Source organism: Ambystoma mexicanum, chromosome 13, assembly GCF_040938575.1.
Source record: "Ambystoma mexicanum isolate Mex_15411 chromosome 13, UKY_AmexF1_1, whole genome shotgun sequence".
NCBI classification, from domain to species: Eukaryota; Metazoa; Chordata; class Amphibia; order Caudata; family Ambystomatidae; genus Ambystoma; species Ambystoma mexicanum.
The window spans coordinates 443,527,920-443,545,055 of NC_090938.1; the positions used below are offsets into that span (position 1 = coordinate 443,527,920).

Sequence of the window (17,136 nt, forward strand, 5' to 3'; positions counted from 1 at the left end):
TCACAGAGGAGAAATATCCAAAACATATCAGTCTTTGTCCTGCCCTGGGGCAGTCCAGCACCGAAATGCTAGGCAATTCTCCTCTGAACAAGAGTACCAACAGCAACCCCGGTGTAGTGGTGACATCTGGAATATATAACTGTTGTGTGTGCTTCCTGCATAGTTTGCATACACTTCAGTTATGATGCCCTTGGCATCTCACACAACCTGAACATTGATTGAGTGCAAATGTTTGCAGTTACAGTATATGTGCTCTGTCAATCTGAGTGGACATAGTGCAACATGGCTGCAATCTATTGCACCAAGCACTCGTGGGAAGCATGCCACAGCATGGAAGTCCTGCATTACTATTTGCCTTTCTGCAGATGTTCTTGGCATATAGATGTGGCGGTGCACAGAAGGTTGTGCAGTTATGCATGCCAGCGCCTGGTGTAGGCAGCGTGACTGTGTGGCCTGGGAGATACCGCCTACTGTGGCAGTGGTTCGCTGGAAGGATCCAGTTGCCATGAAATGTAAGGCAGTGAGCACTTTTTGTAGGGGGCTAAGGGACTGGGAGCACATGGTGGGTGATGTTAGTCCATCTTCCCACTTCCTGATCAGGTCCAGGATGATATGGGGGTGGACCTGTACCTGCCATAGAGGATGGTACCTGGGTTGAAGATCCGGGCCCTGGCCATCCTTCTCCTCCTGCAGTGTCTGTGCATGATCGCGCCAACAAATGCTGGATTCATCGTAGCTGGATACGTTTTGTTTGGTGTCTATTGCGTGCTTAATCGATGCGCATTGATGTTTACGCCTGCTATCAGGTGGCAGCTCCGTGTACTAGGATTTGTGCTAACTTTTTTGCGACCCAATGCACAAAGTTCGAAACCATGAATACGTGTTTATTTGTTCTGCCCTTGATTTTATAATGCCTGGGTATTTTCACATCTTGTTGAGGATGCACGCGTGTGCACCTCAGGCAGTGCCACTGCAGGGGTCCTTTCTGCGCATCATGTCTCGGGGATGTGTTTTTGTCGAGGTGCCCGGCTTGTTGACATGTCATTGATTGGACGGCGTCTAAAAAAAGCTTACAACTTCCGCTAATTGTTCTGTTTATCCTGCACTTTGGGAAGTGTGACGGGGCGAAGTTCAACAACTCCCCGCTCTTCTAATTGCGGGTAATTGGGCAGCAGATGTGCCCTGCACTTGCGAATAATGCCACACGCCGCCTAAGAGTAAATATCGGTTACAGAAAAGAACGCTGCTTCTTTAAACGAAACTGGAACTGGCGACTTAGAGGCGAGCACCCCAATTTTGGGATGTTATGGTGAATGCTCTCAGCAGTTTGAGGAAGTGCGCCTGCATCCCAGTCCTGTGAATGTGATCTCGATACTGAAGAACAGGAAGCGAGGGAGCGTCACGCGGAGGCAAGCCCGGACCGGCTTTACTCACAGGCGCACACAGGCGCGGACACGCTTGTGTTGACTCTGCCTTGATATGCGGAGCAGCCTGCTGTAGGAAACCAGAGACTGGCCCAAGAGGACGCCGCTGGGGCCTGCGGCATCGCAGCACCGCGGGCAGGGGGCGCCGAGGTCAAAATGAGCATGGCATCTTGGGGCACAGCACAGGGGCCAGCGTGACAGCCAGTTCTGCAGGTAAAGTTCTTCAAATCGGTGCCAGGGCTGCATGTGTGTGCGCCGGCAGAGTGTGTGGTTTTCAGACATCCGGGACGGCTCTGTAAGATTATGCCTGCTAAAATATAAGTTTGCTTTGCCAGAAAAGTGCGCTTTAGCAGTCCCTGTGAAGATGGTTCGAATGGTTGCTCGCATTTTCCCAACTCCTATTCATATGTATTTTAAAAAAGCGAAAACTGCAGCTAATCAGGAGTGTGCGAGTAGTTCAGGTTTCTGGGCGTGTCCCCCTCCTGTAAATGTGGAAGCAGGGCATATCATGCAGCTTTTCTTTGGATTGTTAGTTTGTTGTGGCTGGTGATCCGATGGTTTCGGGTGAGCAGACCGCCCTTGTGAGGCCCACTAGGATAATGGGAGAGCTGTCCATTGCTGTTATCTGCGGCCAGATTATCAAAGGTTTGCACTTGTGCAGAAAAGCGGAGCAAATGAATTTAGCACCAGTTTTGCTGCTTTCTTAATAGAGAATGGTGCAAAAATGTGTAGCCTCGTTCGGTATTATTTAAAATGTTTTCACCTCGGGAAAATTGGAGCAGGCTCTTTTATTTATTTATTTATGTATTCATTGGTCATTTGTTAGGCGCTTATACAATTGTCAAAACAGTAGCAAAGCGCCCACAGGGCTAACAGGATGCGGAGGGGGGAGGTAGACAATGAGTTACAGCAGTGATAAATAATTAAATTAAAAGTACAAACAAATAATGAGAATAAGGGAAGGGGAGACGAACCTATTATGCCTTGTGAGTGTTCAGAACGTGCAAGTGCAGACGTGTGGTGCGGCAGCGTCACAAAAAAATAAATGTAGTAGACACCTTTTGTTGTATGTTATGCAACAAACATACTACAAAAAAAACAGCCTGATTCATTTTTGCCTGCGTGGAACCATTTTTAGATACTATGGATTGTTACAAAGTCTGTTTGCTCCATTTTGCGTTATCAAATCATGTGCTCACTTTTTAGCACCGCTGCAAATCTTTGATAATCTGACCCCTGGGTAGCATTCCAACCCGACCGCTGCTGCGCCAGGCCCAGGATCGCCCAGTGCTGTGCAGAACATTGGGGTTACGTGATCCCAAGGCCCATCCTATCATTGCTCGGCTGCCGCTGGCGTGAAACCTGGAACGTGCGCTGGTGGTTTCTAGTGCCGGGAACACCAGCTCCTCATATGGAAAAGCGCGGACATGCAGTCAGCTCGTATGCCCAGGCCTCCAGGTCGCCACTCCTGGATGTGTATGCAATGGCTAAAAGAAGGAGACACATTGGGCCTCATTCCAAGTTTGGCGGTAATGAGTCGTCATTCTGCCGAAGTACCGCTAAACATGGTTACGGTTACTGCTACTTGGGCCCATGGGTTTACCACAGGATTACAACTGCTAGTCCCCATTTTTGGAGTACGTAGCACTACATGGGAATTTTGGTGGAATTACAGTGAGCTGGAATTCCACTGCGGTAATTCCATTAATTTTGGGCATTAAGGTGGAGGATTTACCTCATGCATTGTGCTGGAGGTAAATCCTACACTCCAACACCAAATATGGGATTTGACGGAGCAGTAAAAACAGCAGTAATTCTGTTACTGCCAAAAAATGTGGCAGTATTGGAATTACCACCACTTTTTTTACCGCTCCGCCAAACTTGGAATGAAGCCCATTGTGCTAGCTTGAGCAAAAGCAAAATACCAGCAAGAAACATAATAGTTTGTTTAATGTCATCCTTCCAGATTGTGCAACATGCAAATAAACTGCAATTCGTAGTGTAATTGCGTTTGTAAAACTGGCATACTTTGATGTGTTCCCCAATAAATATAGTAATCTAAATGCATACAGGGCACACAGAAATGCCACCATTTGGTTTGGATAAAGGTGGGATGTGCTAGTAGCGATATCGCCGGCTCCCGCACTAAGACTGTTGGTGTCTTCTTTACTCCTAATCTTATTAGGTACTTAAGTTCAATAGAAGTTAAACCAATTGCCAAAACTATTATTTACTATTGTTATATACTTTTGTAGCACTAACCTAATTCAGGAGCAACCGAGCGCTGTACCGGTCATAGCGCATAACATCTGTAATGTATAATCTGCAATGATACCTGCAAATTTCCTTGTGACCCATGCGCCCTGATACCTTTGGGTCTGGAGCGCAATACAAATAAATAAACAAACAAACATTGGCACTGAGAATTGAGTAATCATTAGTAACAATTATCACTGTACAAAATATGGATGGGTCTGTGTACAAGATAGCCAGAATCTAGGTGTGTAGAACTAGGCATGTCTTCAATTCTTTCCAAAACTGCAGAAGACTGGGTGCAGTCCAGACTTCCACTGGGCTGAAGTTCCAGAGGGGGGAACGTAGCATGAGGAGGACTGTTTCCTAGTCTCTCCCTGTGAGCCAGTCTAGTTTTTATTCTGGGATGGCCTTACTGCAAGATGACCGTGAACCACCCAATATTTTTTGTTTGGCTTTCAAGTAGGCTGGCTTACTAGTTGCGTATGCCTTGTAGGTTAGGCACACGGTGAACCAGATCATAGCCCGGATGTGGTGCCAGTGTAATTCTCACAGGGTGCGGGTAATGTAGTCAAATGTTCTAGAGCCGGTGATGAGGCGAGCTATGGCATGGTGGCCTGCTTTAATGGGGGCCAGCTCAGCAGCTGGGAACCTTACGAGGAGGGCCTTTTCCCCTTCAATATGTGTGATCACTAGGACCTCCGCCACTGCTCAGAAGTCCTGGGCGGGAGAAAAGGCCTGATCTTGCAGAGTAGAGATTGGATCCAGGTCCTTTGAGTCTTTTTTGTGATGTATTGTTCCACATTGAAGCCTAGGACTTATTCTCTGTGTTTGAGGTGAGGGTTTAACCCATCCAAGCACATTTGGTCCAACCCCATTTGAGTGGTTCCTGCTTGGAGGGGTGACCCTGGAGTATTAATTCGATCTTTATGTGGTTAAGATTTAAGTATGCGCATGGCACCCGTGTTTGGATGGTTTCAAGTCATGAGCAAAGACGACCAATATCTTTTCTAAAAAATATATTTTTATTAGCTTTGACATTGCAAAAGACATTGACAGCATAACATACAACTTCCCTCAACCCCGAGGTTGTGTCTGCCACTCTTCCGGCAAGTTTGCTCATTTGGGTTCATAGGATGTCCAACATTCTTATCATATGTGGGCCCCACTGTGCCATGTAGTCGCCCCATTCCTGATGGAATCCCCTTTATCGATAAACAGAAGTGCGTCCGCGATCCCCTGGATGGGGGCTGTTTCTATGCCTCATTCGGGGCATAACCCAGAATGCTAATCCAGGGGCAGAGCAATGTTGCTTCGTTTTTGTAAGTAGTTGGTTATCAGCTACCTTTTGGGTGACTTTGTGGATAGACAGGAAGCTAGTGATTGGGTGATAGTTTGCTAGCTCTTACGGGCAAAGGGTGGATTCTTTCAGGAGTGGCAACATGACTCCTGATTTTAGGACATCTGGGTGTGTACCCTTGCTGAGGGAGGCATCGCCTTTCCTTAGAAGAGCAATGAGGGCAGGACTAATATGTTTTTTATGGATAGTGGCTGGGAGGAGGTTGTCGGTGTGAGAGGGCTATTTTAAGGAAGAAAGCATGTATGAGAGGCCATTAGGTAAGAGAGGAGAGAAGTCTGTCCATGGTCTAACGGCCCATGCAGGGAATGGGTCAGAGGAGTTGGAAGCCTCGATGTGGAGCTTGATAATATCGATCTTGACGCTAAATAATGTGTTGATAGCCTCACACTTGTCCCACAATTCTGGTACCTCTGGTTCTGGTGTGGGGTTCAAGCAGTGTTTCACTGCTGTGAAAAGGGTTTTGCTCCTGTTAGAGGCTGCGGCAATAGTGGTGGTGTAATAATTATCCTTGACTTTGGATATCAGGGTTTGCCGTTTGGAACATAGTGGTTTGAGGGATTGAAAATCCAGAAAAAAGAACACCTGTGGGAGACACGTGTGGTTTCCATGACTCTGATCATTCACCTCTCTCTCTCCGTCGTATCAAGTCTCAATCCATTCAAACCATTCCTCTCCTGCAGGAACAGGGCCTTATATACAACAACGTACGCCTCTATTCATGATTAAATACACAAAAATATATGTTTTTATTATATAAAACTGTTTTGTTAAAAAATAAACAAATAACAGTCTTGCGCCCACTGTGAGTGGATTCTTCTTCACAAGAAAAGTGTGATGGGTTAGTAGAAGTGTGCTGCAACAAATATATATTGTAACCAATAATGGCAGAATTTCCTTCTCTGTTACACAGACGTCGATCTGGACTTATTCATTTCAGATTCATAATCTTCTTATAAGTTTCCTTGTGGCCAAATAACATTGGCAAACACACAAATTATAAACAGGGGGTCAACTTTTGTGTACTCTGTCTCAGGTCCGCATTGGTTCACCCAGGCGCTGTGTAATTATAAACAAAAACATTTTGACAAATGTGTGTTTCGGCCTTTAGGAGGGGGGTTCCCTGAACACCCCAGAGTTTATCTTAGGCCTTCATCAGGACAAACAAACTGTTTAAATCCCCGTGGTGAAGCGGTAATTACTGGTTTCCATTAAGTGGCATGGATGGACCTTGGTGTTCTTAAGCTGCCGCTCTTGGGACCCTTGATAAATGTCCCTCCCAAGTGCAGCGAATGCTGTTCTTAAAATGTTACTTCTAGCATTGGACTTCACATATAGGTGTCAGTATCTTTCCCGCATCAGTATTTTCACTCACGGGAATATCTCTGGGCCCTCTTATTTCAGATGTGATCAGTGCAGCCATTCACTTGTACATGCTGCTTCGTGTCGACAGCTATCACACAGCACCTTTCGTTGCAGCATTCACTCATCAACAATCGCAGATCCTTCAGGCATTGCGCCAGCATTCCTTACGAGAGCTAATGGACCGTTTGTTGATAGAGAGCCCTTGAGTATACAAGTAAGGGGGAACGATTTGGTTCTGGTGTGTCCCAATTTTGCCAGAGTGAAAGTGTCTGCCAACTTCTTTGAGGTTTTCCTTAAGATTTCTAATGGCGAGATGAGATTCAGAGAGTTGAGGAAGTTTGAGAAACTGTTGTCCAGTACCTTCACTGGAATGTTTTTGAAGGAGCGACATGCCACCACAGGGCATTTTTCGTGACCCTTGTGGGCTGTCCGGTAGTGTGATAAGGAGAATTGGATGGTTTTATGATCTGTCCACATGAGTGTGATGGGGTCTATGGTATTACTCCTAATGTGTGTTGAGCTAGTACACATTGAGTTATGTCTGGCGATTCTGCAAGGGACAACAATGATTTTCTGGTCTTTTTGGTTGCTTGAGTTCTGGGGAGGTGGAAGTCTCCAAGGAAGATGTTGGTCATTTTTTGATAGCAGCTGTAGAAATGAAGTCCGTAAACTCATCTAGGAAGTTGCCATGCCTGTGAGGTTGTCTGTAGATGAGGTGGAAAGTGGCCGAATCCTTGTGTGATTAAGAGATATGACAAGTGAGAGTTTTCATTGAATCTAATGATGATTTGGTACCGGGCAAGGCCATTTGATTTTGTGAACAACTGCCCCTCCTCCCCCTGTTTTCTCAAACAGACCACCATGTTGGATGGTACATAACGGTGGGATGAGGACAACAAAGACCACGGAGGGGGTTGGTGTGAGCCAGGTTTTGGTAATGAAGATGGCATTGAGTTAATTGGCAGTGATCAACCCCGAGAGTTCTGCTGCAGGCAGGACAGCTGATAGGACGTTAATCAGCTTTAAGACTGCATATGGTGTGATGGGGAAGGACGAGCTGTGATATGGGAGATTTGAAGAAGGCTGGCCGGGCTTGATGTAAATCCATTTGTGTGTTAAATGAAGACATAGCACTAGACAAGTTGCGCCCAGTGCCAGGAAGTCGGCTGTTCTCCCTTCACTCAATATCGCTTTTATCCGGACTGCTTCCTGTAGGCCTGAGCCAGATTTGAAGTCCGGCCCTAAAGTGTGCAAGGCCAAGACTCGGGGTCACACTCGTTTTCTGCGTTTTTTTCAGTTCCTGCTTTTTCTAGCAGAATCGCCCCTGGCTGCTGCATTTCCCCTCTTGCCATTGATTCGCCTGCCGTGCCCTTGCTTGTTCCTGTCGTGCGTTTGTGTCCATTATAAGTAAGGTCACCAGATGACTTCATACCACCAGGGACAACTTATTCCAGGCCTTTGATTATCCTGTAGATTTACTTTAGTTCATATTGCTCATTTGAATGGACCTGAGGCTACAACTCCCAGAATACAATTTGCAGAGAAATAAAATCCAAAGCTTCGGGTACGGTTCCCCCAATGGCAGAGTTATTGAGAAACTTTAATTATACCATATGATGAGGAAGTCTAGCGCGAGGGGGGTCTTCATTTTGGCACTTGTGTGAAGCGTTTCATGTGATTTTGAGTGTCAGTGCCATACAAACAGGTTATTTAGGATAAAATGTATTCTTGCATGCATTCTAGCATGTCCTGTGTCAGCAGTCCTTGCTTTTTCTGTGCATTATGGGTTTTGTAGTATGAAAAAGAAAGCCAAAAACTACAAGACAAGAACGCAAAGAAAAAGAAAACATGCTCAGTCAGCATCTCCTGAATGACAGGTTAGCATGTCGGCTGATGATTATGGGATGACTGTATTACAGAAACCTTGCACAAGTGCAACTGCAATTACCACAATAGCAAAAACTGCCCAGTGAAATGAACATATTTGGTCAATGCACTTTTGCACAGTGCATTGCCTGCACTAGCCCTGTGCCCTGGTGCAAAAAAGCATTGACATTATGGGCCAGGTTCACAGGGCATGTATACCTTTTTTTGCTCTAGAGCAATTTTTTCCCTAGTGTTGACACAAAGTTTCTGTAATATGGCTCTATATGAGGTAACAGAATAAACCTCGCAATACAAACCTGTCTGATGCCAACAACTGATTTTCCCCTTAACCCTTAAGTGCCATGGGCGAGGTATCTCGTCCTTGGGATTACCTCCCTGTTGCCAAGGACAAGATAATGAAACAGAAAACGTTATAAGGCATTGAATGGCGAAATACCAAAATCACCAAAAAAGGCCTTGGCACTGGGGGGAAAACCCCATGGCAGTTATGAGTGGGGTGGACATCGCTATTATTTGGATGCCCATATGAAGAGTTGAGTATATAATCTAGAAAACCTATAATCACTCCAATACGCTGGTGCATGTTTGGGCACAGGCTTTGCTAAATGTCTTCAATAAATCTAAGGGGGTCATTATGAGTCAGTCAATGATGGTAAAAACAGTTGGTATTTTAAAGGCTGCCTTTTTTCACCAACCACCTCATAATGAGTGCATGAGTAATTATTACTCATGAGGTATTCCCTGGAATAATGCATACATTGAATACTTATTATGAGGTCAGAATCCACCTCCAACTTATCCATAATTTTACCTCCACCAAAAAGGAGGATGTAAAAATATTCATGAATCTTAAAACCTTTTGGTCCTGTAAGTAAATGCAATCGGTAGAGGAGCCCTCCAACTTACTGGACAAAACAAGCATTGACAATGCTAACAGTTGCGGCTTTTGTGTAGGCATGGGAAAGGCATTTGGAAAGCACTGTCGTAATGGTATTAACTGGCCATCGATTGGCACAGCTGCAGAATGGTGCGAGTACCTGGGCATGTAGTAGCAGTGCCTGGTAAATGCCTAATATGTATACATAAGCCAAAACTAATTCTAATTCTAAAAACTGTTGGCTTTGCCAATGCTTGTTTTTTTGCATGACTGCAAGGAAGGGCACGCATGGAGCTTATACATCGATTGGCAGAAGGCTTGCCAAAGCGAGTTGAAGGTGTTCCCATGAGGAGGTGTTTTGGGTGGGATGGCGCAGTAAGTGGGTGTGAATGGCCATAGGGATTAGCATGGCCATGGCGTGTCAATTGGTGGATCAGGAACCAAACAACCGCTTACTGTGGTTTCATCATAGATATTTGAAACGTCATTTTCATCGTGGTGTTTTCACTGTGGCCGTTGTCACCGCATTTTTGTTTAAAATATATAAATATTGCTCTTCACTCAAGGTTTGTTGAAGTAACTCTGTGTCACAATAATTCTAACCATATGCATGACTCTGAACAGAAAACCTTGACCTTGTTACCCATGATGTATGTACTTTACTGTCAAGAACTAGCGCCTAGATGCCTCAGGGTTCGGTGCGCTTTACAAGTGTCAAAATAAATAAATAAATAAACAAATAAGTTGGGGGTTGTGGGTGGCAGGTTGAGGTGGTTGGGGTTGGTTACAGGAGAGTTGTGGGTGGCAGGGTGAGGTGGTTGGGGTGGGATACAGGAGAGTAGGGGGATACCCTCCAATTAAAAAAGAAATGCGTTGAAAACAGCCGTGGTGAAAACATTCTCACCAATTTCGATGTGCGATGCATTGAAGGGTCTCTACTAAGTCATCGGTTAATTTCACTTCATGTGACAGGAGCGCCATGACCCGCTGCTGCTCCATATGCAGATCCAGCCACCAAACACAGGTGAACATACGTGTTTCTAATAAACAGAACATCCAGTATTGCATATTGTAGTTTAGACAAGCTGCCTACCCAGCATGTCTTTACAGCCCTAGCAAAGTGATATTGATGTTCTAAGTGTTTTTTAACTGTTTTAATGTTGTACACCTCATTTTATATTTTGTAAAGGTCCTTGATGACCTAAAACAAATACATAATAAAGTGATAATACCTGTGGCCCCTCTAAGTAAATTATGCAGTAAGGGTAATTACCACGAGCAGTTTACCTATAAAACTCATTCGTAAAGATTGCATCAGTATGGGTTAAGTGTGTGTTCGTTTTTGTTGCTGGTTGTCTGTGACTGTTATCAATCACTTCTTAATAATATGGCGAATGGCATGTCGTGGGGGCGGGACACCGCAGGTTGCGTGATTGTTAGGGAGAATTCTCTCTTTAGGCTGAATTTCCTAACCTAGTGAGTCCCCCAGCAGCTTTGCTTGATTTCTGGAGTTTGTTTTTTTCTCTTGCCAAGAGTGAGACTCTTTTTCTCCCACTCTTGGACATGATTTAAGGGGGTCCTTTGACTGTTAATGTGTTTAATGGGCTATGGGGTCCTTTACTCCATAGGGTCTCACACAGCACCCTCCGTGCAGTGACACAGGGGTGTCATAGTGACACCCCACCATAGACTCCATACCCTGGGACTGACTACTGTCTCCCAGGGCATGTAAAGTCACCATTGGCTTTACTAGTCCCAAATTATTAACAGAAACCGGTACAAACCATCATATTGTGGACGTACTGGTCGGGGCAATTCGATTGCCCCCGGGTCTGTTAGTCGAGGGGGCACGTCTCCGTCCCCCCTGATCGAGTTTTGGCTGGTGGCTGTGGATACTACTTTTTATATTCGACCGCGAATATATCCCTATGGGATTTTCCCATTGTTCGAGGCTACCAACTTTAATTATTTAATTCTCATAGCCTCGAACATACCGCCGGTTTATTTAATTAATATTAATTCGCCGGTTGGTATTTTTTTGCCAGGACTCGATTCTAAAATGGCGTTTGTGTTCTCTTCTGTGACTCCAACCCAAGTCGAGCCCTTTGTTCCACTTTTTGGCGGGCTTCTCCACAGAAGCCTCCAAAAGTGGTTCCACTCTGTCCGGGTACCGCAGGGAGTGTGGGAGGGGGTTTAGGCACCCTGGACTGAGTTACCTTGGTAACTCAAGTCGCACTCTTGTGTGATTGGCCCAAGTGGTGAGCCGGCCGGCTCACCACTTAGCATGTTTGAGTGACAGCTAGGCTGAGTGAATGGGGGTTTGCTGCATAAAAGCAGGGCTTTGGGGACTGGAACTTCAGAGGTCGCCACAGGACCTGAGAATTGGACGAGGGAGAAGCTGAGCCGACCTACCACGAAGACACCACTGGTGGAGCCCTGTGGAACCGACTCACCACTTCCCGACGACAGAGAAGATCTCCTGACTGGAGAGGCTTCTTCCCCTGACTGGTGGGCACAACCCATTACTTTCTTCTCTTCACATCCCAGGCCGTCTTGTGGTCGAATTGCCCGTGCCAAGCACCCCGGCAACCAGATTGCCACTTAACACTGGACCGCGAATAAAAGGACCGCTCCTTTTACCTGAGGACTCCGCGGCTGGTTTCTTCCCAGGCAGTGCAACAGACTCCTGTCTTCCTCCCCGACGAGATTCTCTCTTCCCCCGGACGAAGCACCGACTTGCATCCGCTGCCAGGAACAACTGCCCCCGCTGGAGTATTCTCACTAATTTAAGGTACCGTGTCCGCCAGGCCTCCCTTTCTAAAGATTGCTACAAGGTAATAATAATCCCTTAACCTTCTGGACTGGGTTGGCCGCCTTGACGTTCTAACGGGCCCCTTTCTTTTGGTCCAACTCTTTTTTTGAACCTTTGCAAGACTCTTGTGCACGTCAACCGTGTGACCTTGGACACATTTCGTTCTGATCCTCTTAAAGTGGATCCGGCCTTCTGAACTCTAACTTTACGGTTTTACTTGCCTCCCTCTATTGTTTTGTTCTTATGAAAAGGGTTGGGATCTGTTTCATATTATACTCTGCTTTTCTCTCCCTTTTAAAACAAATGATTAGAGTGACATCTGCGTTAAGCGCTCACCGCTGTCTGAAAATAAGTGGGGCTTTACTTAAGACTTGTCTAAAATTCTTCTAAGGGAGTGTATATCTTTTAGTGACCGTGTTTTTGAATTGCTTACTATTAGTGCCTGTGTGTTTTCCTAGATGTGGTTTTAAATAAATAATTATATCTCTTTTACACCAAGCTCTGGTCAGTGTTTACTTGTTATACTGTGCTCCTCTGACCTATTTTGAATACTCTGTATACTGCCTAACTCTTCTTGAGGGAAGTCTGACTGCTCAGCCACAGCTACCAAGTGAATCTGTTTGGTACAGACTGCTACCAAGTGGGTTTACTGCCAAACACCTGTAGTCTTAAATCTTTTGCAGTGGTCCCAGAGGGAACTGCACAGGTTTCTGCCTAACAGTGAAGACACGTTTTACGATGCTAAAAAGGGTCATGATGTAATTAAAAGGTGCAGGAGGTGACATGGCTTGGTGAAACGATGCCACTCGTTAAAACATAGTTTGTGAAAATCTCACTCCAACCAAGACTTTCCCTCTCCCTCTTTCAATTCAGAAAATAATGTCAGACTCCACTGTTACATGAACATCTTTTTTTCCACATCTGAGAGCCAGCCCCGATGCAACGCTCTGAATTATATGAAAACCCAATGGACACATGGGGCCCGATTCATGGAATTTTTTGCATGGTTCAAAGTGACATTGCACTGATGAAAAGTGACTTTGCAGTGCTGAAATGTGACTTTACACTGCTGAAATGTGACTGCACTGCTGATTCAAACCCTGATTCACGGAACTAAGGGCAAGTCATGGAGTAGAGCAGGAGGCTAGCAAGCATTATCTTGGTTGTTTTGTCATTGTTTTTCTGGTGTCATTTATTATGTTATGCTATTGTGTACTATGTAGTATGCATAGAGAACAAGCACAGCACTGTTATGTCCTTCAGGGCTTAGGTATCCCAGAGAAGGGCAGGGCGGTGATGGATAGATCTTAGAAGTAGTAGTTGTTTGTCAGTAATATAGCGCCTTTATCACATTGGTATGGCCTCAATGCGCTTGTGGGGGGAACGCCCTTGGAGGACCGAAGTTCAAGGTGTGGCAAAATTGTCAGACAGGATTAGAATGCGTGTGTGCATTTGTCCAAGGTAGGGATTTAGTTAGGATGGCCGAGCCGCAGTAAGCTACCCTTGATGGCCAGACATGCGGATGGGTGCTGAGAGGTGCTCAGAAAAGTGTGCAAGTACAAGAGAATCGATATGTGTCCAGCTATACCACATTTTTTGTCATTGGACATAGTTGCATTCTGATGGCAGAGATGTTGTGCATTGAGTTTTAGTCCGGTATGTGGAGGCGGATGCGTCCAGGTGAGCGGCTGGTGACCACCCAAGTGGTGCTTAAATACATAACCTGAGCCTCAGTTGGAGCTTTGCTTTTGATGTAGTCATGTGATCAAATAATTCTTTCTGCTATGAATGTATACGTTACCTTGCTCTGGAGAAGGTCTTGGGGTGGAATTGACAGTGTCAAGGTCTAGGTTACTTGATTTGAAGGTAAGTGGGAAATAGGGAAAGATCCTCAGGTTGCTGGAGGGAATAACTGGGTTTTGAGGGCCTTCCTGAAGGAGAGGTAGTCCTCATTGCCACAGATGCTGAGTGGAAGGGAGTTCCAGGGGGTCTAGGTGCTTGGATGGAAAAGGAGGATCCTCCAACTCTGGTGGAATTGAAGGTGGGATCACAACGAGGAGCGCAGAGCCAGATCTAAGGTTTCTGATGGGTTGGTACTATGTAAGCTTCAGTTTGAGGAATTCATTACCTGTCTTGTGGATGGCACAGTGTGTAATGCACATGGCCTTGAAGGTCACCCGTCGACTGATGGGGAGCCAATGGAGCACTGTAAAAGCCGGATTGATGTGCTCTCTGGGTGAGAGGGCAAGGAGGAGTCTGGCTGCAGTGATTTGGATTCGCTGGAGCTTTCTGAACTGAAAGGCCGGAGCAGGGATGTTGCTAGGTATGGAAAAGATCTGGGGCTACGCTAATGTCAGGACTGTTGGGACTCGGGGCTAGCCAGCCTTTTGGTTGTAGCCCCTGAGCTTCTATCCGGGGCTACAACCAAAAGACCTGGGGCTCTAGCGCCCCAGATCAACCTAGCAACCCCTCTGGGTAATTGGCATAGTCCAAGCGGGAGTGGATGATGGCCAAGATTGCTGAGACTCTGTGAGGGTAGGAGAGTTAAGGGAAGATTCGTCTGAGGGTGCAGAGGTGGAAATAACATGTTCTGGATATGGTGTTGATGTGGTGAGTGAGTGTTAGATCCGAGTCCAAGGAGCTTCCCAGGTTTTTACTGATTTGGATGCTACGGGCGGGGGTCCTGAGGAGAGTGGCCAGGGAGTGTGTTGGAGGAAGAGTGAGGTTTTACCGCACATCAAGATTTCGGTTACCGGGATTGAGGAGGAGGTGGTTAGCCATCATCCATTGGTCAATTGCAGAGAGGCAGGAGGCGATGTCAGGATGCGAGGAGGCTGGAGTCTTGGGAATCTTGAAAATGATCTGGGTGTCATCAGTTTAGTTGTAGCAGGTTAGGTGGTAAGAGCGGATGAGTATGAGGAGGGTTTTAGGTCGACGTCGAAGAGTACTGGGGACAGGGAGAACCCTGAGGAACCCCTTTGCAGACAGGGTGGGGGGGGGAGAAGGGAGGGAGGAGCAGGACTTGTGAGCGATTGGAAAGGAAGGAAGAGACACATCTAAGAGTGTAATCCCTGATGCCTAGAGAGTGAAGTCTGTCTGTGGCGATGGAGTGGTCGATAGAGTCCCAGGCAGCTGAGAGGTCAAGGCGGATAAATGCAGCACAGTCTTCTGAGTCTGCTGTTCTTTTCGTGTCATCCCAGATGGAGACGAGGGAGGATTCCGTTGCTCGGCAGGATCAGACTACAGATTGGCCAGGGTTGGGAAAGCAGTTGGATTCTGAGTAGAGACAGAGCTGCGTGTATGCCGTGTGCTCTAAGAGTTTGGCTATGAAGCGGGTGTTTGAGTTTTTCTGGTATTTGGATGGAAGGAGGGGGTCGAGGGAGGCCGTGGTATGTTTAGAACGCTGCAGAGAAGATGCCTGAAGTCAGTGAATGGTTAATTATGTATCTAGCAATGCTGCCTGCACAGGGTGAAGATAAAATGTTTTTTAAGAGTGAGGGGGGTAGGGATCTCCAGGGATAGAAGTTTCAGGAAGTCGAAGCGGGAAATGGCATTGAAGGGGAGTGACAAAAGTCTTAGTAGTAGGAACGGGGCGTGGCGATTATTGTCTTGGAAGGATACATTAATTTGTAAGAGCTTGTGGAACTAGAGGGCGTCTTTGCGGTGGGGAAGGATTGGCAGAGGAGCCATTCAAAGTAGGGTTCAAATGTGTCCTCACAACTCTGCAACTTTTCCCAAACTTTGGTGGAATAAGCCAAAGACATATTGTGGCTTTTAGGGTTTTAAGACAAGACTTCCATGGAAATTGGTAGATGAGATAAGATTTGCGGGCTGTCGTGTAGGAAATATGAATTGAAGTGTTTTTTTAAGGTGGACTCACTGTAGCACCTGAAGATTTAGGCACAGTGGTCCGAACCACGTAGACAACAAAGCATTTTAACAGTAACATTATTGACCATCTATATATAACCTGGTGGGTTGTGTTTTATATGAAAATGGGGTCTTGTAAGCTGCAGTATTCAAAGGAGTACAACACCAACAAATTGGGAGATGTGTATACGTTAATTGATCTATGTTTACGTCATAAGAAATTGCCAGTATCGGTTTTTCGAGGGCTCAGAACGAGTCACAATATTTCTGTTTCTTACAAATGCAAATGCTCATACAGACGTGTACATGACTCAGGGCCTCATTAGGACCCAGGCGGTAAGGGGTTTACGGCGGCGTAAACAGCGCCGACCCTTACCGCCTGACTCCGAGGTCCCTTAGCGCCATGGAGGATTTAACACCTGCTTTTAGCAGGTGTTAAAATCCATGGCGCTAAGGGACCTTGTTGTTAATTACGCCACCGTAATTTACGGTGGCGTAATTAACGCCTTCCCCACTCCCATTATGCCCTATTGGGCAAAAATGGGAATGGGGAAGGGTAAATGGGGACTTACCGCCCCGCCAACCTCGGAATGGGGCGGTAAGTCCGCCAACCACCATGGCGTAAACATAGTTTACGCCATGGTGGTAAAGGTACGACCCAAGCGGTAACTTACTGCCTGGGTCGTAATGAGGCCCTCAGTGTTGGTTCAACCAGTGAAAAACAGCAGGAGACCCAATCTGAATGATTAATAAAAAGAACTTGGTATACATTGCTACACAGTATAAAGTGAAGTATTTCATCTAAACCCTCTGCAGAGGAAGAGTGCAGATTGCAAACCACCGAGGCAGGCCACCGCCTGTAGGGTTTGCAATCTGCACTCATCTGAGAGTTGGCCCAGTGCTTATATCTAATGCGGCCTCGTGCCTGGTGCCAAACAGGCCTCATCAGGGGTGGACTGGTCTATATGGAACTCTTAGGACTCTGCACCCTGGGCCTCTTATGCATTTTATTTTCCAAACGTTCCCATAGGAAATGGGTTGGGCTTGCTGAAAAGATGTAATATTGGGCCATTTTGAAAATTAGTTCCAGGGCCTCTTTTGGTCCCTAGTCCACCCAAGGTCCTCATTTGTATTGAGATCAGGAGGCACAGAAATCCCCCAGCAGCTCAATTCTTCATTCTGCGCCCCGAACAGTTTATGCAATTTAGGCTGCACACCTGCGCTGCAATAATGTTAGCACCCCTCGTCCATGCAAGTGGCTCTGACCAATGTCTTGTAACTGAATCCAATT

General features: G+C 46.1%; 1 protein-coding gene across 7 annotated transcripts in view; it reads left to right on the forward strand.

Moving 5' to 3' along the window:
• The first annotated feature begins 1,425 nt into the window (after window positions 1–1,425).
• ARHGAP27 (Rho GTPase activating protein 27) overlaps window positions 1,426–17,136 on the forward strand; it is a 785,924-nt gene continuing 770,213 nt past the window's right edge. For 6 of the 7 annotated variants that reach the window (XM_069634072.1, XM_069634069.1, XM_069634071.1 and 3 more), the window contains exon 1: window positions 1,504–1,637. The gene's annotated coding sequence lies outside the window, so the exon portion shown is untranslated. Of the gene's footprint in view, window positions 1,638–17,136 lie in introns of all 7 variants that reach the window. The other variant, XM_069634066.1, reaches the window with a different exon arrangement.